The sequence below is a fragment of the Myotis yumanensis genome, unplaced genomic scaffold, assembly GCF_028538775.1.
Source record: "Myotis yumanensis isolate MYYU_CA2020_CCGP unplaced genomic scaffold, mMyoYum1.0.hap1 SCAF_4, whole genome shotgun sequence".
Taxonomy (NCBI): Eukaryota; Metazoa; Chordata; class Mammalia; order Chiroptera; family Vespertilionidae; genus Myotis; species Myotis yumanensis.
Window position 1 is genome coordinate 92975416 of NW_027223755.1, and position 23189 is coordinate 92998604.

Sequence of the window (23189 nt, forward strand, 5' to 3'; positions counted from 1 at the left end):
CCTTGGCTGTAAGCCTTGGTTTTCTCATCTGCAGACGGGTACAGCTCCCGGGCTGGCAGGTAGCGGGAGCTCCGGGAGAGGAGAGCAGGTTGCCCATCAAGAGGCAGGTGCTCAAGAACAGATGGGCGAGGAGCCAGGGACCAGTGGGCATCCGGAGTGGGGGAGGTGGGGCGCTCCCTCAGGTTTCCAGAGGGGTCTGGGTCCGGGTCCGGGACCCCCTGCATCACTGTATCACAGGGCTGAGCACTGGTCTGCAGAGCCTGGGGCAAGCACTGGGCCGTGGAGAAATGGGGACAGCCAGCCCTGAAGGCCCCCTTGCTCCTTCTGGGTCTCCTGTGACCCTTAGGCCCGCCCCCTCAGTGCTCCCAATGGAAGTCCTGCTCGTAGTACAAATGGCTGCGATGCTGGCAGGGCTCTAGGGTGAGATTTCTGGCACCCGCTCTCCTCTCGTGGCTGTGGGCATCCAATCCTCTTATGGGAGGAGCCCCCGCCCCATGGTGCTCTCATGTTCCAGGGCATCGACGTCCAAGGCCGACAAGATCCACACGGAGGTCAGGCCGGAGCACATCCTGCCGCCTGCACTGGCAGAGCTCCCGGGAAAGTGGAGACGGACTAGGCCCACCGGCGGGTCACTGCCTACGCCTGGGGTTCTGCGACCTGCCCAGGGTGAGTCTGTCCTGGGAAAGGGCCCAGGGACCCATGTGGGGAGTGAGGTGAGGAGAGAGGAGGACATAAGTGAGAGCTAGATGCCCACATCAGGTTCTGCCACTTGCCAGCTGGGCGAGCATGGGCACACCTCCTCTCCGAACGCCCCGTGTGTCATCTGGGGAATGGAAGCAGCAGCAGGCTCCGGCATGCAGGGTGACTGTGGGCTTGAGGGAGGTGACACAGGAAGAGCATTACACACACAGACGAATGCTGCTGTCATCACAGTAGAGGTGAGGCGTAGGAACCCCGTTCCCCCAACATTTCCCCTGGGCTTAGTGGCTGGTTGATTGTTCCCTCCTTCCGTCCATCTGTCCATCTACCATCCACCAGGGGGTCACAAACTCTGTAAAGGGTCTGAGAGTAAATATTTCCGGCTTTGCAGACCACACAGTCTTCCATTGCGTCATGAAAGCCACCGCAGATGAAGTGTAAATGAATGGGTGTGGCCACTGTCCAGCAAAAGTTTATAAGAACAAGCAGTGAGCCGGATTTGGCCCATGAACCATGGTTTGCCAACCTCTGATCTATTTATACACTCATTCAGAAAACATTTTGGGTTTTACTTGTGCCAGGCCTTCTTCTAGGTAGAGAGACAAGGATGGTGACAGGGACAGACAGTGCCTGCTCTCCTGGAGCTCACATTCCAGTGGGTGGAGGAAGATAAACAAGATGCATGATATGTAGTCAGGCGTGGTGAATGCTGTGGAAGGACAAAGCGGGTGATGCAATGCAGGGGGCCTCTGACAAGTGCAAGCTCTGCAGAAGAAACAGTCTGTGCAAAGGCCCTGTGGTAGAAGCATGCTTAGAGTGTTTGAGGAACACAGCGTGGCCCATACAGAGTGTGTAAGGAGGTAAGGTTAGGAGGATAACGCAGACCCCCAGGCTATGCCAATGAGACCAGTTTCTCCCTTAAGCGCAATGGGAAGGCAGAAGACTTTGAGCAGGGGGATGATAGCTGATTTGAATTTTTTAAAGGTCATTCTGGCTGCCAAGTGGAGCAGGGGCTATGGGCGGGGGCAGGAGCAGAGGATGGGAGGCCCGATAGGCTATTGTGACAGCCCTGGTGGCCTGGACCAGGGCATGGTGGGGAGAGGAAGCTGTGCACCTGCAGCTCCCTGACCACTGACATGCACTGTCTCATCTCAGGCCCTCTCGGTCTCCCGGGAGCACACCCTGGGTCAGGATGTGCGCCTGCTGCCTTCCCACTGCAGCTGGACCTCGCTCCGGACCTGGACCCAGCCTGCACCTGGGTCTGACCCTCCGCAGCCACAGCAGGCCGCAGACACCCGACTTCTCCAGGGAGCTGGAGGTGGGTAGCTGGATTGGGGCTGCCTACTCCTTGGGGCTGCCTACCCACCTTGGTTTCCCTCTGGCCAGTGGGCCCACCACCGCCTGGGCATCTGTGCCATCTAGTGGCTATTATTGGGACTGTAGGCCAGTACCCTAGTGGGGACCAGAGCTTAACTGCAGAACCTTGCTGTCTAGGGCTCTAATGGTGGGATTTCTGGCTTCTGCTCTTCTCCTATGGGGTCTCTTCACTGCAGCCCTAAGAACAAGCAGCTCCTCCCCTGCCCTGACACCCAGTCCTAGAACTAAGAGGCAGCAGCTATACTGCCTGGCATTGAATCCCAAGCTAGCCTCTTCCCAGTTGGCAACTTGCTTAACCTGTCTCTCAGTTTCCTCACCTGTAAAATGGGCGATGATAACTTCCCATGAATTAGTGCTGCAAGGATTAAATATGTTAATTTGTGTAGACTGTGTAGAATAGTGCCTGATACAAAGCGGCCACTGATAATAGCTGGTAAGTATTAGCTACTATTAACTTTAATTGGCCCAGCCTTCTCATCCCCTTCCTGATTCCCAGCAGCCCAGGGAGGTAGAAAGGGGCAGAGGTGGACTTGACGCCTGCCCCACCCCGACCTGGCCAAGTGATCGTGGGAAGGGACCTCCCTGAGCCCTGTTTCCTCGGCTGTAAGTGGGGGACAGATTATTTCATAGGGCGGTTGGTGGGGTTCTGGGCACCCTTCCCTCGGCCCGCACAGCACAAGCATGCAATAGGGGCTCCACTGATGTCTGCTGGCCTCTTGTCTCCCTGGCTGGGTGACCCTGACCTTCTGACTTTCCTTCTCCAAGTCTCAGTCTTCTTCTCTGTCAAATGGGAGCAAATCCCACCTCCTTCTCAGAGTTGTTAGGAGGAAAAAGTGACATCCGCACAGTGCGCACAGTAGGTGCTCATGAGATGGGTGGTTCCTGCTAGCATCCGGAGCTCTCCAGCCCATTTCCGAGTCCAGTAGCTGAGGCTGTCCAGGGCTGACGCTTAGTTTTTCACTTTCCAGCCAGGCCCCAGCCACTCCGGCATCTGTAATCCTGGTGCTCTGTGGCCTGCCTCCCTGGAATCGGAGGCCTGGGAGTGAACCCTTCTTACTTGCTCACTGCTCCCCTCTCCCCCCATTTTGGGGTTTGTGGGGTGAACAGAGGCCCTTCCCAGTCCTGTTTGGCCCTCATGCCACCCAGTGGCCCCTGTGCAGAAAAAGGCCTGATCCTGGAGGTCGGGAACTCACCCGGGCTGCATGGCAGCCAGCCAGCGGGCCCTCACCATTTGGTGAAGGCAACTCGGCACAGCTGGGACACAGGAGGCATCAGGACAGAGACCGGAGTGTAATCCGCAGATGCCGCACCTGTAAATTTTCCTAAGGATTCCCAGGCTCCACCCCTCGCCCACGTAAAAATCTTGGGGAGTGGGGCCTCAGGAAGCAGCGTGTTAGTACGCACCCTGAATGAGGTTCAAGGGCTGCTTCACAAAGCACCCAACTCGGCAGCTCAACACAACAGCATTTCTTCTCTCAGTTCTGGAGGCCAGAAGTCTGACATCAGGTGTCAGCGGGCCTTGTTGCCTCTGAGGCTCAGGGGAGTCCTCCTGGCCTCTCCCAGCTTCTGGTGGTGGTGGCACAGTGAGGGGAGGGGAGAGGCTCTACTGGGCCTCATGGAGGTGAGAGAGCTGGGATGGGGGAGTGTGGCTGTCCCCCTGGGGCAGAGGCCACAGCACAAGGAGCCCTGAAGCCGGGTCCAGCAGTGCCAAGAAAGCCAGAGGCCGCCAGCCCATAGCCTGGCAACGTGTCCTCCGCCCTGGCCTTCACATTCCGTCGGTGTGCTGTCTCCATTCTTGTAGCTAACATCTCATTCCCGCTGCCTCCTTTCTTTTGGAACAGCTGCCAGGTTTCCTCAGCCCCCGCCTGACTGCTGGGTGCACAGCTTTACTTCTCTCGCGCCCACGGTCGTAGGATTCCAGGGCCCATTTCCAGGCCTGTGATAAGCACCAGTGTGGTTGTGCCGGTGGCTAAGGCTCCTGAGCTGCTCACTAGATGCCACTGCCCCGAGCGCCCTGCAGCTGCGGGAGCCTCTGTCCTCTCCACAGTCCAGCAGCGGCGCTGACAGCTGGCCTAGCGGGGAGCTGCCCACACCCTGCCGGCGTCCCTCTGGCCGGCTGGGAAACGTTCTCTCACCGGCTTATGTCTCTGTGCCAGAGTCCCCCCTCCCCGCTGGGTTCAGTGAGTCCCTAGATACTCAGAGCTATGACCTGTCACAGGGAAAGGACACAGGAAAAGACCAACAAGATGGACAGTGCAGGGGCCAAAGCCCAAGAGACCAGGCCCAGCAAGTAGTCCAGCGGGCGCAGGGGACGCCCTCAGTGCCCCCAGCCTTGAATTGGGACACCACCTGCCAGACCCTGTCTGCCGGGGGGCTCTCCAGGGACCCCGTTCTCAGGCTTTTACGGGGGGCTGGTCACCAGGGCAGCCTCTGCCTGGCACGCACCAGACTCGCAGAGGGAACAGGGTGCTCAGCATAAACCACGTGTGTGCACAGTTTGGGTGCAGCGGGCCTCACTGCCCTCTTGCCAACCCCGGCTCCCCGATGCCAGCCAAGGGCCGACCTTGTGAACGGCCCTCGGGGGGGAATCTCAGGCCCGCCATGCCGACAATCTCCTGCAGTCTCTAGAGCCCCCTCTTATTCCAGGTAACAGGCCCTCTTTCCTGGAGGCCGGGTCATCAAGAGACTGGCTTTCCCGCCTGGGTCTGGGTGATGGGCAGTGGCATCCTGCCTGCCACCAGGCCCCGGAGGCCTCACGGTGGCACTGGCTGCCTATTGCAGGGCCCAGGCCATGCAGAAGGATGTCTATTGGAGGTGACACTGCGGCCCCTGGACGAGGTACGGCCAGAGCGAGCAAGGAGGCCGTGCGGCAGCTGCCAGCCTGGGTGTCTGAAGTGCAGGGACCTGGGGGGTCCAGGCCCCTCGAGGCAGCACTGGAGGCCACGGGGGCACCCTGTATTTGGTGAGGTGGGTGAAGGGGTGGCACGTGGCTGTGCCAGGCGGGGATGGCCCTGGCGTCTCTCACTGCCCCCTCCCTCCCCAGGCCGCCCACCAGATGCCTCTTGGGCTGACGCCCCTCCTCAGAGGTGCTGATACTCCGCAGGCCCTTGCAGCTTCTCACCAGGTAACGGGCTGTGTGTTCCTGCCCCCAACAGGCTGTGCTCAAACACCCTCGCTCTTGTGACAACCCTGCCTGACAGGTGGGCGTGTTCAGTCCCCACCTTACAGAGGAGGCCACTGGGGCTCCCTCGGTCCTAGATGTTCTATGAGCACTTCCTCTGAGCAGCCGCGGTTTCAGGCGCTGTAGCTACAGCGGGAAAGAGACAGACCCTGGCCTCACGTGGCCGTTTCCTAGGCAGCGGGTCACTATGTCAGTAACCAGGCGTCAGCACCAGCCGCTGGCAAACCTTTCCTAGGAAAGGGCCTGAGTGTCAGGTTTGTAGTCTTTGTTTTGTTAATCCTCACCTGAGGGTATTTTTCCCCATTGATTTTTAGAGCAAGTGGGAGGAGGGAGAGGGGTAGAGGGCCCCTCTGAATGTGAGTCCTGCACCCCCCTCCCTGGGAGCCCCTGTGCCCTTTGGAATGTGGCAGCAGGACCTCCAGGGGCAAGAAGAGAGCGGGCCCACTCCTGGGCGCCACAGTAAGCCCTAGCATTGCAGTGCTGGGCGCATCTGTCCCAGGCTGAGCCCCAAGGTGACTCAACTGCCCAAGGTCACTAGAACTAAGGCTGGACTACAGATCCAGGCTTTGTCCAGCATATAAAAGCCTGGGCCAGGAGCCCAGCACGGGCAAGCAGCTCAGGGCTCCAGGCCAGCGCCCTCCCAGGGGACTGTGCCGGAAATGGCTAATCGAGTCCAGCCTCTCAGACAGTCAGGGGCTGCAGGCCCGGCTCATGCCGGAGTGTGGCCTGGGCTCACTCCTATGGGTCACGAGCGTGGGCTGTTCCTGAGCCCAGTTCCTTGGCACTGGGAGGGTCTGGGAAGGCAGGAGTGTGCCCAGGGCGGGGTCCAGGCTGGTATGCCAGGGTGGGGTTGTAATCACACAAGTGGGAACACAACCGAGGGCATGTGGTAGCCCTCCCGGAGTCAGGGGGTCCTTTCATTGCTAGGCAGCTGCTGATGGAGGAATGGCCTGGTCTTGACCTTCAGCTCCACCAGCTGACACAGGGCTTGTAGTCCACCCCCTGAGGCTGCCCTGGCCAGATGGGCCAGAACTGTCCCCTTCTTGGGCCATCTTCTGCCCACCATGCAGAGGCAGAGCCCGGCCCATGTGGCACCTCCCTTGTGTTGGATGGAACATTGGCCAAAATCTTTTTCTTTTTTTTTAATAATGTTTCTTTTTTCAGTAGCTTCATACACCACACAGTTCACTCATTTAAAGTGTCCAGTTCAGTGGCTTTGAGCATATTCACAGCGGTGTGCGCCCCTCACCGCAGTTAGTTCTAGAACATTTCCATCACCCTCCAACCCTCAGCTATCACCAGTCTACTCTGTCTCTAAGGATTTGCCTGTTCTGGACACCGTGTACAGAACATCTGACCTTTTGTGATGGCTTTTCACCCAGTAGAAAGTTTTCGCGTTCACGCATGTATTCATCCTTCTTTCCTTTTTATTGCTGACTGGGCTGTAAACTGTGAACACACCCCTAGAGGTCAAGTCATCTTGAAGCTGAGGCTCCTGGGGAACTGGCTGCTGGGCCGGGGACAGACCACATCTCCTGACCTGGGCTGCCCCGGAGGACATGGGCCACCGAGCAGGCTGGACACTCTGGGGTGCCCTGTGGGTCCCTGTGGGTTTGGGACTCCACGCAATAGGCAGAGCTGGCCCTTCTCACCCTGCCTTTGGGCCTCTCCTCAGACTGTGGTGTATGGCCGGGCCAGGCCTGCTGACCTCTGCGGCAGCCTGCTGTTGGCCAAGGACTTTGCTCGTGACACTTTCTCACCGATGCTGAGCTGGGCCACACCGCCTCTACCCCAGCCTGAAGGTGAGTACGGGGGAGAGCTGGCCGCCACGGGGGCAGGCGGCCCATACCCTTCCTGCCTGGTGCCCCAAGGACCGGTCACCTGTCCCGCTCAGCCCTGCCTGGCCCACGACCTGCCTGCAGAGAGCTGAGGGCCTGGATCTGCCTCATGTCCAGGCGAGGAGGGCCATCCCCAGGATCGAGCTGACCACGGCGCCTCTGTCACCTGTGCCATCGACCTGGCCTCTGGCTCCATGGTAGGTCCGGGCCGGCCTCGTCTAGGCCACGGTCAGCTTCCAGCGAGCACCACTGTGTCTTCGCATGGTTGGGAGCAGGAGGCCCAGGTCCTCTCTTAGGCCAAGGCTGCTCCTTGGGGGCTCACAACCTGGAGGGGAGAGGGAGGAGCTGGAGAACAGCCTGAATGGCTCAGAACTGGAAGAAGGTCAAAGACCATCGCTCACTGATGGCTGGCCCTGTTTCTGGGGCTGTAACGCACACGCTCTCCTCATGCAATCTTCCCAGTGTCCAGTGTCATCCCACGGTACAGGGGACCCGACCAGGGTTAAGTGACTGGCCCACATTCACAGCCAGGAGCAGTGGGCCAGGATTTGAGCCCTGCCTTGCATGCTCCCCATGATCAGAGCAGGCAGGCCCAGAACAGCTCCCTTGGCCCAGGAACGACTTGAAGAACTGCATCCTGGCCACACAGGATGGGGATGGTGACCCAAGAGGTCACACCCTTTCCTCAATCCCTCTTCTCTTCTCTCCCTCTGATGAAGGTTTGGGGCCAGTATGATAGGGTCAGGCATGGAAGGGTGGGGTTCAGCTGCCCCCTCAAAGCCTGGCTAGCTGTGCATGTAGGAGGAGGACATGTCCTGCTTTCTCTTGCCCCACAGGCATTTTGGTCGGCCTTCTGGGTGACAGCAAGGCTGGTGATGAGCTGATGGTGCCAGATGCACAGTGGCCAGCAGCCTGGAGATCACCCTCACCTGGCAGGTGAGCCAGCGGGCCAGCCCTTCCTCCCTCAGGCCTGCGTGTCACTAGGGCTGCAGGAGGCCCCTCGTGCTGAGGTTCCCAGGCCTGCATGCTCTCGTCAAAGAACTCAGGCTGAAGGGGTGGTAGATCCCTATTGAGGCTGAGCTGTCCAAGAGAAAAGAGGTCCAGGCAGGAGGCCAGAGTCCTGCATTTGTCCCATCAGGTAGGTGGCGACTGCAGGGCATGGAGAAGACTCAGCAGGCGTGTCGGGGACTGAGTCCGCCTGCCGGCCTTCTCCCAGGACCCCCACTCAGCCTGGGGAAGTGCGAGGCTGGGCCTGGACCCTACAGAGGCCACAAGGCAGGTGGACCATGGGGCAAAAAAAAGGCCCTTGCCCCAACCTAATCTGTGCCCTTCCCCTGAGCTCCTCCCAGGAGTGTGGTTGGCAAGGACAGTGACTATGGGTACTGGGTTCCAGGTGAGCCCACACCATCCAGGACACCTGTGGCTCCCAGGAAAGCCAACCTGCCTGGAACCTGGAGGCCACCTACATCCACCTGTTTGCCCGTGACTTTGTGCCCCTGGGTCTCCTTCCACAGGAGGTAAGCTGTCCCCGGCCAGCAAGCCCTCTGACCCCACCTTCCATCCCAGAGGGAAACCAGTGCCTTTCTCCTAGCTCTGCCAAGGGAGGTCAGGCAGCTATAAAGTCGCCTTCTGAAAACGTATAACCACATTCCCGCCATCCAGGGGTTTGAATATACATTTCCCACCATGTCTGCAAACCCCTGGGCACACCTGCAACCCGTTTGTCTATGATTCGAATGAATGACTTCCCAATGCACAGAGGTGGAAGTCAGCGACCTCAGCAGACAACAAACGACCCGAGATTCCTGTTAAATTATTCATGACACAGGTAAAAACATGGTAAGGCAGGGGTCACTCATGATAGATTCAAGGGAGCACTAAGGCTCTACCCCAAAAACAACAAGGAGAAGTGGGAATTTAAGCCAAGGAACAAGTCAGGGGTCAGTGAGATTCTGGCTAAACAGAACCGACAGGATTCTTGCAGGTCAGAATGATCTCGCCTCACCTGGTGAGGACCCCATCAGGTGTCAAGGTGATCAGTTACGGAGAATGCAGGGTTCCAGTTAAACCGACAGCAGAATTCCTGTTAGAAGAGAACAATGCACAGTCAAACACAGAGGTCCAAGAGTTGGGGCCTAGTTGAGATGAGACCTTGGTTAAAGAGAAAATCTTTCCCCAAAGGCTTCGGTCACTAGGCTTCAAGATTGTTAAAGGCATAAAAGAATAAATTTTAAAATGACAAGCATAATTCCAAAATGCATTCCATTGACATTTATTTAAATAAATTTTTATTGATTTCAGATGAAGAGGAAGGGAGAGAGAAACATCAATGATCAGCTGCCTCCTGCATGCCCCCTATTGGGGATCAAGCCCACAACCCAGGCATGTGCCTATGACCTCCTGGTTCATAGGTCGACACTCAACCACGGAGCCACACTGGCTGGGCTCCACTGATATTTAAAACCTGATAGATTCAACAGCAGAAGAGAAAATTATGAAAGAGGGAGGGTGCAATGAGAGGGTCCAACAGAGATTCCAGAATGAGAAAGGTTTGAGAGACGTGACTCCTCAGATTCAGGAAGCACATGGTCTCCAAAATAGTATAAATAAACCCATACCAGACACGCCAGGTGGGAACTGCAGGAAAACCAACAGTCCTAAGAGGTAATCTTTCAAGAAATGAGTAGATAACCTATCTCCCAACAGTAGTGACAGAAGACAGTGGAATAAATCTTTAAAGCATTAGAAGAAAATAATTGTCAAGTCCGATCTTATGCCCAGTTCAACTCTTATTTAAGATTAAAAAGTAGCCCTACCTGGTTTGGCTCAGTGGATAGAGCGTTGGCCTGAAGGGTCCCAGGTTCGATTCTGGTCAAGGGCATGTACCTTGGTTGCGGGCACATCCCCAGTAGGGAGTGTGCAGGAGGCAGCTGGTCGATGTTTCTCTCTCATCGATGTTTCTAACTCTCTATCCTCTCCCTTCCTCTCTGTGAAAAACAATATATATATATATATATATACACACACACACACACACATACATACACACACACATATATATATATACACACACATATATATGATTAAAGAGTAAATAAGTGCTCAGCACTGAACTATCTGAAAATGGTTTACTACTAGTGGGCTCTCACTGAACGAACTGGACCTGGCACATTCATTCACATGCTGTCTGGCTACTTCTGTGCAACGACAGCAGAACGGTGTTTGTGACAGACGATCCGGCTGCGGAGCCTGAAATATTTACTGTTTGGTCTTTTACAGAAAAAGCTGGCTGATCCCTGCTGTAAGCAGAAGGAAGGAAATCAAAGAGAAATGAATGACATAGGAAGAAATAGAACAGATCAAGATAAAAAAATAAGACAATGCTAGAAATGAGCAAGGAGTCAAAACTATAGATCCGACATTGCTGATAAATTTCAAAATCTGGATTAAATTATTTCCTAAAAAGATACAATATGCCCAAATTGATTTAAGAATATCAAAGCTATTAAGTCACCTGAATCTATAGGTTCAAATGTAGCTCTGAAAGACCACAGATGCAGCTTAGTAAAATTGCTAGAATTTTTTTTGCTCCGTGAAAGACACTATTAAAAGGATAGAAAATATATACTGAGAGAAAATAGTTGCAAACCACATATCTGACAAAGGACCAATATCTAGAATATATAAATTAAATAACAGTAAAAAAAATCCCAAAAACCACACACCAAAAACAATATAAATAGAAAACAGGCAAAAACATGGAGATATTTCACCCAAAAGGACGTATGGATGGCAGATAAGCACATGAAGAAATGTTCCCCGTACCAGCCCCTAGGAAAGTGAGATAACACTAACCAGCTGTTAGGACAGTTAAAACAAAAAACAGTAACAATACCAAATGCAAGATTGCAGAGACCTGGACCTCACAGGCATGGCTGGTGGGCATGTAAAATGGTGCAGTCATTCTGGACAATCGTGTGGCAGTTTCTTTAAAAGCTCAACCTACACCTACCCTAAGGGTTCAGCAACTGAACTCCTGGACATTTATCCCAGAGAAATTCCAACATTCTCCCAAAAACCTGTTCATGATTATTTCTAGCACTATGGTTTGTAATAGCTCAAAACTTGAAACAACCCCAATAGCCTGCACCCAGTGCATCGTTAGACAAATTTTGGTACATCCATACCATGGAATATTCAGCAATAAAAAGGAAACAAACTCACCCTAGCTGGTTTGGCTCAGTGGGTAGAGTGTCAGCCTGTGGACCAAAGGGTCCCGGGTTTGATTCTGGTCAAGAGCACATACCTTGGTTGCAGGCTCCTCCCCGGCCTGGGCCATAATCAGGGCGCATGCAGTAGGCAACCAATTGATGTGTTTCTCTCTGTCTTTCCCTCTCTATAAAAAAAATAAAATAAAATCAATGGAAAAATATCCTCAGGTGAAATTAACAACAACAAAGACACAAACTCTAAATACACGCAACAATTTGGATGAATTTCAAGGGCATTACACTGAGTGAAAAAAGCCAAACTCAGAAAGGCACGTGCTGTGTGATTCTATCTATAGAATATTCTTTAAACAAATTAGTGGCTGCTGGGGTGACAGAGGGGGTGGGGAGTGGTGGTGATATAGTGGGGGAGCACAAGAGGTTTGTGATGATGGGAAGTTCCGTATGTTGATGGCGGCGGTGGTTACATGAATCTACATGTGTGACAAAATGTCGGAACTACATATACACTCACATTCTACCAATGTCCGTTTCTGGGTTTTGCTATAATTATGGAAGATGTACCCATTGGGGGAAACTAGACGAAAAATGCACAGGACCTCTGTACTGTAACTGTTTCATAATAAAAACACCAGGCCCAGACTGTTTTATAGGCAAGTTGTCATAATTTACCACAACTGTCCCAGAATAGGAAAGCGAAACCTAACTCTTCCCAGCTCATTTTAATGCAGTTATGTAATTCTATCTTAGGGTACAAAACCTCATAAGGTCAGTACAAGAGAGGAAAATTAGAAGCCCAGCTGCACACGTGATGCAGATGTTCAACACACTGATGTTGAACATACAAGTTACAAACATAGTAGGAAGCAAAATTCAACAAAGTGTTGAAACAAAAACGAACAAAGCATCGTGACCAGCTGAGGTCACTGGTAGTGACTTAGACCAGATAATTCAGAGCCACCCTTTTGGGGGAATATCCAATTACTCCAGACAGGATACAGAAAAAGTCGGATAAGTCGAAATCCAGGGAAGACAGGAGAGTGACATCAGCGAGAGGGCAGGCTAGGCAGCTACAGGCGCTCACTCCTCCATGGAAACACCGAGTACATAACAGCACATGGACCAGAGTAGTGGGAACTCTACAAACCAGCTGAGCAGCAGCACCAACCGAGTGCCTCGCCAAGAAAAAGCCGCATTCAGACTGGCAGGAAATCCCGTGGCGTTCTGGCTTGCCTTCTGCAGTTTCAAGGAAGCCACCTAATTCCTGGCTCTTCCCTCAGTATAAAAGGGAAAGAGTGGAAGTTGCTTGCAATATTCTGGCTTGTCTGGGGGCTGCCAGAGGGACTGGTTTCGGTCTCTCCTGACTCCGATACTGCTGAGGTTGGAGGTTGCTGAAAGCGCAAGTGGGTGCCAGTGAGAGGAGTCTGCAAACCTGCGGGTGGCTGGGAGCAAAATTATGGGCAAAGGCATATAATACATCGAAACCCTTGAGAAGAAGCAGGAGTGAGACTCCTAGGGAAATCAGGACATTTAAAAGCAGCTGTGTGGCCCTGGCCTGGCATCTCAGTTGGTTAGAGCGTTGTCCTGATACACTAAGGTTATAGGTTCCTCCCCTGGTCAGGGCACATACAAGAATCAACCAATGAATGTGTAAATAAGTGGAACAAATGGCAATTCAATCTCTCTCTTTCTCTCCTTCTTTCTCTCTCTCTCTCTCTCTCTCTCTTTTTCTCCTATCAATAAATTTAAAAGCAGCTGTGTATGTTAGGGAAGTAGAATTAAAGCACAAACACAGGCCCGGGGAAGATGCACCCTGAAAATGTTTGAAAGAACCCAATGCCTTGCATCAGGCTGTCCCGTTAAGGTCTTCCCTTGCACAGGACGCTCTACAAAGACTGGGAGAGTTAGGTCTTTTCAAATGCCCAGTTTCAACAAACGATGACAAGACATACAAAGAAATGAGCCCATTTAAAGGAACAAAAATCTCCAGAAACCAACTCTCAAGAAACACAGGCCGCTTAACTTACTTAGCAGGGACTTTATTTTTATTATTTATTTGTTTTTATTAACCCTCACCAGAGGATATTTTTTCCATTGATTTTTAGAGAGAATGGAAGGGAGGCAGAGAGAGAGACACATTGATTGGTTGCCCCCCGCTCAGGGCCAGGGATTGAGCCTGCAACTGAGTGCATACCCTTGACCGGAATCGAACCCAAGATGCTTAAGTCCGCAGGCTGATGCTCTATCCACTGAGCCAAAATGACTAGGGCTCCATTGATTTTTAGATGAGTGGAAGGGATGGGAGGGAGGGGGAGAGAGAGAAACATCGATGTGAGAGAGACACATCGACTGGTTGCCTCCCACATGTGCCCTGACCAGGCCAGGAATGGAACCTGCAACCCAGGTAAGTGCTCTTGACCAGGAATCGAACTCTCGACCTGTCATTGCATGGGCCAACATTCTAACCACTGAGCACACCAACCAGGTCTAATAAGGACTTTAAAACAACTGTCTTAAATATGCTCAATTAGCTGAAGGAACAAAACAGGAAAACAACATGTAAACAAATAGAATACCAACAAAGAGGTAGAAATTATAATAACCAAGTAAGATTCTGGGGCTGAAAAATACAATTGAATTTATGTTGTTTACAAGAGACTCACTTTAGATCTAAGGATATGCAGAGGTTGAAAGTGAAAGGATGGAGAAAGACAGTTCTTACAAATAGTAACCAAAAGAGCAGAGTGGCTCTATTCATGTCAGACAAGTAGAATTGAAGAAAATTCTATTCCAATTGAACTGTTACAAAGAAGACATAATTACAAACATATGTGCACCAACACTGACAGAATGTTGAGAGAAAGAGCTCTACAATAATAGTAAGACTTCAATATCGCCCCTTTCAATAATAGATCACCCAGGAGGAAGGTCAATGAAGGTCAATGAGGAAATAGAGAACTTAACACTATAGGTCGATTAGACCTAATAGACAAATACTGAACATTCCACCCAACAACAGGATAAACATCTCTCTCAAGTGCACGAAGAGCATATACCAAAGGGTAGGCCACAAAATAAGTCTTATACATTTTTAAAAATTGAAGTCATACAACTATCTTTTCCAATCACAATGGAAAGATACTAGAAATCAATAGCAGAGAAAAAACTGGAAAAAAAATCACAAGTTGTGCTAAATTAAACACCATACACTTAAATAACCAATGGGTCAAAGAAATCACAAGATAAATTAGAAAATATCTTGCGACAAATACATAACCAAACTGTGGGATGCAGAGAAAGCAGTGTTAAAAAGGAAACTTACGCCTGTAAATGCTTACATTAAAAAAACTAGCAAGGCCAAACCGGTTTGGCTCAGTGAATAGAGCCTCGGCCTGCGGACTGAAAGGTCCCAGGTTCGATTCCGGTCAAGGGCATGTACCTTGGTTGCGGGCACATCCCCAGTAGGAGGTGTGCAGGAGGCGACTGGTCGATGTTTCTCTCTCATCGATGTTTCTAACTCTATATCCCTCTCCCTTTCTCTCTGTAAAAAATCAATAAAATATATTAAAAAAAAAAACTAGCAAGATCTCAAAACTCCACCTTAACTTCACTAGAAAAAAGAACAAAATAAACCCAAAGTGAGCAGAAGGGAGGGAATCATAACAATTAGAGATAAATGAAATAGAGAATAGAAAACGAGAGAAAAATCAATGAAGAGTTGTGCTTTCTTTAAAAAAAAATCAATTAAATTCACAATTGGCTAGACTGACTTAAAAAACCAAAGGAGACTCTAAAATAGGAAGCGAAGCCTTTGCTGGGCAGCTCGGTTGTTTAGAGCACTGTCCCGATACGCCAAGGTTGTGGGTTCCATCCCCGCTCAGGGCACATACAAGCAGCAACCAATGATGCATAAATAAGTGGAACAACAAATCAATGTTTCTCTCCCTTCCTCTAAAATCAATTTTAAATATAATAAAATAAAAAATGAAATAGGGGACATTACAACCAACTTTTACCAAAATAAGAGGGATTATAAGGGAGTATTCTGAACAACTACATGACAACAAATTGAACATCGTAGATGAGAATGGCTAAATTTCTAGAAACATCTAACCTGCCAAGACTGAATTATGAAGAAGTAGAATTCTGAACACACCTATACTAGCAAGAAGATTGAATCAGTAATCAAACATCCCGACAAAGAAAAGCTCAGGACAACATGGCTTTGCTAGTGAAGTCTACAATGTCCTGAATGAATTAAATCCAGTCTTCTTCAAACTCTTACCAAAACATTGAAGAGGGAACACTTCCAAATCCATTTTATGAGGCCAGCATTACCCCATACCAAAGCCCGACAAAAATACAAAACACTCTACCAACAGGATAAACATCAGACAAAAATACTTTTAGAAAACTACAGAACAACATCCCTAATGAATACAGATGCAAAAATCCTCAACAAAATACTAGCAAACAGGATTCAAGAGCACATTGATTTATAACAATTTATAACAAAGAGTTATAAATCCCACAACCTAGTGGGATTTATTCCTGAAATGCAAGGATGATTCACCACAGGAAAATCAATTAATGTGATACAGCACATTAACAGAATGAAGGGTAAAAACCACACGATCATCTCAATTGATGCAAGGAGAGCATTTAACAAAACTCAACACTCTCATAATAAAACCATACAATAAACCAAGAATAGAAGGAAACCACCTCAACATCATAAAGGCCATATTTAACAAGCCTACAAATCAGATTCAATTGAAAAATACGAAATGCTTTTCCTCTAAGGTAAGGATCAAGACACGGAAGCCTGATTTTTGTCACTTCTATTTCATATAATACTGGAAGTCCTAGTCAGGGCAATTGGACAAGAAAAGGAATTAAATGCATACAAATTGGAAAGAAAATGATAGAGTTATGTCTGTTTTCTGACAAGATGGTCCTATATGTAGGAAGCCCTAAAGATCCCCCACACAAACAAAATAACTGTTAGAACTAATAAGCAAATTTGGCAAAGTTGCAGGACACAACACAAAAATCAGTTTCATTTCTATACACTAACAATGAATAATCCAAAAAGGAAATTGAGACAATTCAGTTTACAGTCGCATCAAAAAGAATAAAATACAGAGACGACCTGCTTCTGGGTCAGGATTTTGTACGTAGCAGAGCAGCTCCTTCGCTGCAATATATTGAAAGTCAGCCCACAACACAAGGGTTTGTAAAAAAAAAAAAGGAAAAAAAATGCAAAAAGAATAAAACACTTAGGAATAAACTTAACTGAGGAGGTAAAAGACTTGTACACTGAAAACTACAAATGTTGCTAAAAGCTGAAGATGATACAAATAAATGGAAAGAAATTCCATGCTCATGGGTTGGAAGACTTAATACCATTAAGGTGTCAATACTACTTAGTAATCTACAGATTTAATACAATCCTTACCAAAATCTCAATTGTGTTTTTTGCAGAAATAAAAAAATTCATCCTAAAATTCATATGGAATCTCAAGAGTCCGCAAATAGAACAATCTTGAAAAGAACAAAGTTGGAGGTATCACACTTCCTGATTTCAAAACTTTTAATAAAACTAAGTAATCAAAACAGTGTGACACTGGCATAAAGACAGATATATAAGCCAATGAATAGAATAGTGAGCCCAGAAATAAACCCTTTCATATACTGTCAAATGATTTTTGACAAGGGTATCAAGACCATTCCATAGAGAAAGGACAGTCTTTTCATCAAACAGTGCTGAGAAAAGTGGCTATCCACAGGCAAAGGAATGGAGTTGAGCCCTAAGCTCATTTGCTCAGTGGTTAGAGTGTCTGCCCAGGGACTGAAGGGTTGCAGGCTCGATCCTTGGCCCCAGTGGGGCATGTGCGGGGGGCAACCAATCGATGTGTCTCTCTCACATTGATGTTTCTCTCTCTGTCTCTCCCTCTTCCTTCCACTCTTTCCAAAAATCAGTGGAAAAAATATCCTCGGGTAAGGATGAACAAAAATAAATAAAAATGGAGTCGGGCCCTCACCTAACAGCATATGCAAAAAATTAACTCAAAATGGATCAGATGTCCAAATGTAAGACCTAAAACATAGAAGGAAAGCTTCATGACATTGGATTTGGAAATGATTTCTTGGGTATGACACCGAAAGCACAGGCAACAAAAGAAGAAATAAGAAACTGAACTTCATCAAAATTAAAGACGTCTGTGCATGAAATGACACCATCAACAGTGTACAGGCAACATATGGAATAGGAGAAAATATTTGCAAATCATGTCTGGTAAAGAGTTAATATTGAGAATATATAAAGAGCTTCTATAACTAAACAACAAAAAACTAAACCTGATTTTAAAATGGCCAAAGGACTTGCATAGACATTTCTCCAAAGAAAATACACAATGGCCAACAAACACTTGAGAAGATGCTCAACATCATTAATCATTAGGTAAATGCCAATCAAAATCACAATCAGATATGACCTCACACCCATTCAGATGCTATTATCAAAAACCAGAAAATAATAAGTATTAGTGAGGATGTGGAGAAATCAGAAGCATTGTGGTGGGAATGTAAAATGGTATAGCTAGTATGGAAAACAGTATGGCAGCTCCTTAAAAACTTTAAAAATTAAAGTACCATATTTTATCCAGCAATTCCATGTCTGGGTATAGATCCCAAAGAACTGAAAGGAGGGTCTCAAAGAAATATTTGTATAGCCATGTTCATAGCAGCATTATTCACAATAACTAAAAGGTAGAAGCAGCCCAAGTGTCCATTGATGGAAGAATAGATAAGCAAAATGTGGTCTATACATTCAATGGAATGTTATTCAGTCTTAAAAAGGAAGGAAATTCTGATCCATGCTACAACATTGATGAACTGTGAGGACACTGTGCTAAGTGAAATAAGCCAGTCACAAAAGGACCAATACTATATGACTCCACTAATATGAAGCACCTAGACTAGTCATATTCATAGAGACAAAGTAGAAGAGTGGTTGACATGGGCTGGTGGGAGGGGTAGTGGAGGGTTGTTGTTTAATGGGCACAGAGTTTCAGTTTAAGAAGATGAAAGAGTTTTGGAGACCAGTTGTGCAACAACATGAATGTACTTAACAGAATGCACTAAATTTATGTACTAAACCAAATTATGAAGTTTAGTGCATTAAAGTACTAAACTACTCTTATAAATGGTTAAGATGGTAAGTTTTATGTTATGTATATTTTACCACAATTGAAAATGTTAAATTAACAAACATTTACTGAGCACCTACTGAGTGCCAGGCATGGTGATACAATAAACACTGTACTTATGAACCCTGTAATTATAAAACACCAACAAACACACTTTAAGGAGACAAAAATTCTAAGAACAAGAACCAGCACAGGCAGACAACAGACACAACACACCGGAGTTCAGAGCTGGGTTTATCAGACACAGACTGTAAGTCTTGGCAGGGAATTGAAGATTATTAAAAGGATAATACCTATGTGAAAAAGAAACAATATAATCTCAACAGATGACAGAAAGGCATTTAATAAAATCTTCTAAAGCTCAGATTTTTATTTTTAAAAAATTCTCCTAGCAACGAGGGAGAGGAGGGATCTTCCTTCCCTGAGAGGGTGAGGGATTTGGTATACAGCCTGGAACATCACAGTGGATGGGGGGCAGCAGACGCATTCCCTGGAAAGTCAGCAGTGAGATCAAGATGCACTGCCTCTGCCTCCATTGCACATTGTACTGATGACCCTATCTCAGCACCAGAGAAAATTGAAGTACCAGAGATGGGGAAGGAGAAAACTTAAAACTCACCCGGTAATGGTGACTTGCCTGGAGGGTGCCCAGGGGCCGCCCAGACCTGTGAGCCTGGGTTGAAGAGGTCCACGCTTCAGCATGCGCCTCAGATCCAGGGTGAGGCCAGCCTTCCTGAAAGTGAAGAGAAATCATTCGGTCACTAAATGTTCCGGAACCTCCCAAATGCTCCTGCTGCCTTTGTGACCTTGTCTTTATCTTTCAGGGTTCAGCTCAGGCATCATCCCCTGACTCCCCTTTGCCTCCTGCCTTGGGTTAGGTGCATCGCTGTCCTCCCCCTTAGTGGGAACTCCTGGGGTGGGGGAACCATGGTTCTTGGTCTCTCGGGTGTAAGACCATGTACCCACACCTGCTGCTCCCCCAAGGGGGAATATGTCCTTTGAGCGAAGGCCACACTAGGCCTGACACCGCTGGGCCTGCAGAGAGCCAGGGGCGATGACAGGGGCCCCCAGCACGATTCCAGGAAACACAGGGTCCCTGTCCTCCGGGCCCCCCACAGCCTGACTTCTCTTCTCTTTACAGTTTGGGATTTTGCTTGAGCCAGCACCGGGCTGCCAAAGGTTTCAGACCCCTTGACCTCCTGCCACAGCCCAACTCCTCGGCAAGGTCTAGATCCTTGGCTGGGACAGAACAGTGGGCATGACGTGGCCAGGAGGCCCAGAGATCACACTCTCCCCAGATACAGAAAAAAAGAGCTGCTGTCAATGCTTTCAAATGCTTCTGGGGACAACGCAGTCCATGCTGATCTGGAGAATCCCCTCCCTTCAACACCTGCACTGCCGTCTAGGCGTGAGCTGGCCAGCTGGATCCCCTGCTGGGAGGGAGCTCTATGTAGCAGGTGCTCTTTCTTGCCCAAGTGCTGGGGTCCAACCCCAGAGGGTCCAGGGGTCCCCAAAGGTGTGGACGGAGTCGGCGATGAAGGAATGACATGGAGACAGCGTTCAGTTGATCAGCAGCCTAGCCAGGATCTCTAGCCAGGAACTCCAGCCAAGTTCTGGTTAGGATCTCCAACGAAGTTCTGGTCAGGACCTCCAGCCAAGTTCTGGTCAGGATCTCCAACCAAGTTCTGTAGCCAGGTTCTGGTTCTCCGGCCAGGTTCGGTTGCCAGGTTCTATCCAGGTTCTCCCGCCATGTTCTGTCTAGGTTCTCCAGACAAGTTCTGTAGCCAGGTTCTGTACAGGATCTTTTGCCATGTTCTCTCCCTAGGTTCTCTCTCTAGGTTCTGTGTCTAGGTTCTGTCTAGGATCTCCAGCCAAGTCCTGTCTCTAGGTTCTGTATCTAGGTTCTGTGTTTTGTTGTCTTGTTACATCTGTATTTATACCAGTTGATTTTAATCCTATCAACTTCTATTCCAAAGGTTAGGGTGTTTCTTATCTCCATTCCAGGGAGTAAAGATTATGTAGCTTAAGCATGATTAACTACCCACCTGGCACTTAGTTAAGGGGTTTTATCTCCTCCCTAACTTCAGGGAAAAATCCCTACCTAGAGAAACAACCTTTTTCGGAGAGGTGACCTTGGCTAAAACACATAGCGCTAAGGGAAGCAAACATATCAAGAACAGTATGCCACATACGCCAGGTCCCCCGAAACATACGCTGTGCAGATGTTTCTTCTCTGCAGCGACTGTGTCAAGCAGCAAGGATGGACCGGCTCCCAGCACCCAAGGTAGTTTTTCACTCGCTCAGCTGCTATTTCTCTTTCCCCCTTTCTTTCTTTTTTGAGAGAGAAAGAGCAGGGACACACACACACACACACACACACACACACAGAGAAACATCTATTTGTTGTTCCACTGAGTTATGCATTCATTGGTTTCAGCTGCTATATCTGAGACTCCCCTATAGGAGCCCAGGCTGCCTTAAGGTCTTCCTAGCTTGGGATTGGCTTCCCCTGCCCTCTGCAAGGGGGTCCCCTGAGGCATGAGGTTCCCAGTTCCCTTACTCATGAGCCTGAGTGGAAGCCTCCCTCTTTGGGGCAGAGACCGAATATAAGACTGAGTGTTTGAGGGGCCACTTGAGAAGTCCTCCTTCTTGTAGGGCCGGTTTCCATAGACACGTGCTACGGGCACCTAGGCAATCAGGTCCTGAGGACCCAGCATTCAAAGTGGTTTAATTTCTCTGGGAAGGGACAGCCTTTACCCTTTAAATTTTCAACTAAAAATAAAGCTGGCAGATCCAAGAACACGTGCGTTGGATTGTGGGGGCTGATCATCCACTGGAGAAATGGGGGGGAGTTGGGGGGCTGTGAAGTCTTACCAGTAGGTTTTGAGAGAAGTTGAGTTTTTAGAATATGGAGTGGATGGGAATAGGGAAGCCAGTCCCGCACAGTCCTACATTCTGGAAGGAAGAGGGAGGGAGGAGTGTTCTGACTTATTGAGCATGAGCTGTGTTGTCATGGGTTCCAACCAAAGATGCCAGAGTCCAGGCAATGCTCCTTAGATCAAGCGTGTCAAACTCACGGCCCGCGGGCCACATGTGGCCCACAATGAATATTTTTGCGGCCCAGCCAATATAACAGTATGTAAGAAACGTTTTAATAAAAATTTTGTAACTTAACTTTTACAATATCCTGTTATTCATAATTATTAATAACAAAGTACAACGTTTGCTAATGACTGATTACTATAATCGTGTTGCATTCATTTCCCTTGCGCCTTATGCACACCATTTCTCTCCACTAATACTAGCAGCCAATTGCCACATCATTAGTCTTGGACTGACTTGTTTGGTATGCGCAACAGGAAATATTTCGCTTTCAGAGAACAAGAAAAATAGGTTTATTTGCATTACGCTTATTAATTTGTGCAGTTATTCAGTGTCTGGTAAGTTAAAGCTCAAGAAAAAATATTAATTTTTATTAAAATGTACTATCATTTTATTTTAATGATTACTCATTTATTTCAGCCCTTTGTATTAGGATGTCTCTAACGAAATAAACCTATGTTCCTATGAAAAATTGAAGCTTTTGGTTTTTTTTTCGGCCCACAGAAACTTAAACCTTGTTTATTTGGCCTGTGTTAGCCTTTGAGTTTGACAAGCGTCCCTTAGAGCAGCGGTTCTCAACCTATGGGTCGCGACCCCTTTGGCGGTCGAACGACCCTTTCAGAAACAGGGGTCACCTAAGACCATCCTGCATATCAGATATTTACATTACGATTCATAACAGTAGCAAAATTATAGTTATGAAGTAGCAACGAAAATAATTTTATGGTTGGGGGTCACAACATGAGGAACTGTTTTAAAGGGCCAGAAGGTTGAGAACCACTGTCTTAGAGGTACTGGATGTCTCATTTTCCAATAGCCCACTGAGGCATGGAGGACCCCATGTAACGGAAGCAGCAGCCCCGTGGGGACTTACTCAAGGTCATACAACTAGCAGGCGGCCAGGCTGGCACTGCTCCCACCCGTCTGCCTCCCAAGGCAGCCCAACCTCAACCACCCACTTTCTACTTTCGCAACAACCTGTGCCATATCATCCACCATTGCCTTTAAGAAAGAGAATCATGCCCTAGCCCGTTTGGCTCGGTGGATAGAGCGTCAGCCTGCAGACTGAAAGGTCCCAGGTTTGATTCTGGTCAAGGGCATGTACCTTGGTTGTGGGCACATCCCCGGTGGGGGGTGTGCAGGAGGCAGCTGATCGATGTTTCTCTCTCATCGATGTTTCTAACTCTCTATCTCTCTCCCTTCCTCTCTGATTTTTTATTGTAAAAAAATCAATAAAATATATTTTGAAAAAAAAAAAAAAGAAAGAGAGTCAAGTGAACTTTAGCCCTGTCCCGAGCTGATAGGTGGTGCTTGTTCGTTTTTTCCTCATACACATTAAAAGGCCCGAAGCCACCATCACTCACAATCAGAAATGCAGCCACAACCATGGGAGGGGCTGCCCGAGGCCTGTGGAAGGAACCAGGAGCAGCCAGGAAGGAGAGGATTCACAGTGGAAGCAAAATGACGTGGGGGGCGGGCTGAGGAGCTCAGAGTTTGATGTGCCCAACACACAGCTTTTGGTTTTCCTGCTCAATGCACCAGAAATTTCAGT

The 23189-nt window shown here is 48.7% G+C and overlaps 1 long non-coding RNA gene across 1 annotated transcript; it reads left to right on the plus strand.

The window, feature by feature from the left end:
* Window positions 1–7956: 7956 nt before the first annotated feature.
* Window positions 7957–19907, plus strand: LOC139008237 (uncharacterized). Its single transcript, XR_011471123.1, has 3 exons — window positions 7957–8031; window positions 8489–8612; window positions 19677–19907. It is a non-coding gene; the product is annotated as an uncharacterized lncRNA (long non-coding RNA).
* Window positions 19908–23189: the final 3282 nt, after the last annotated feature.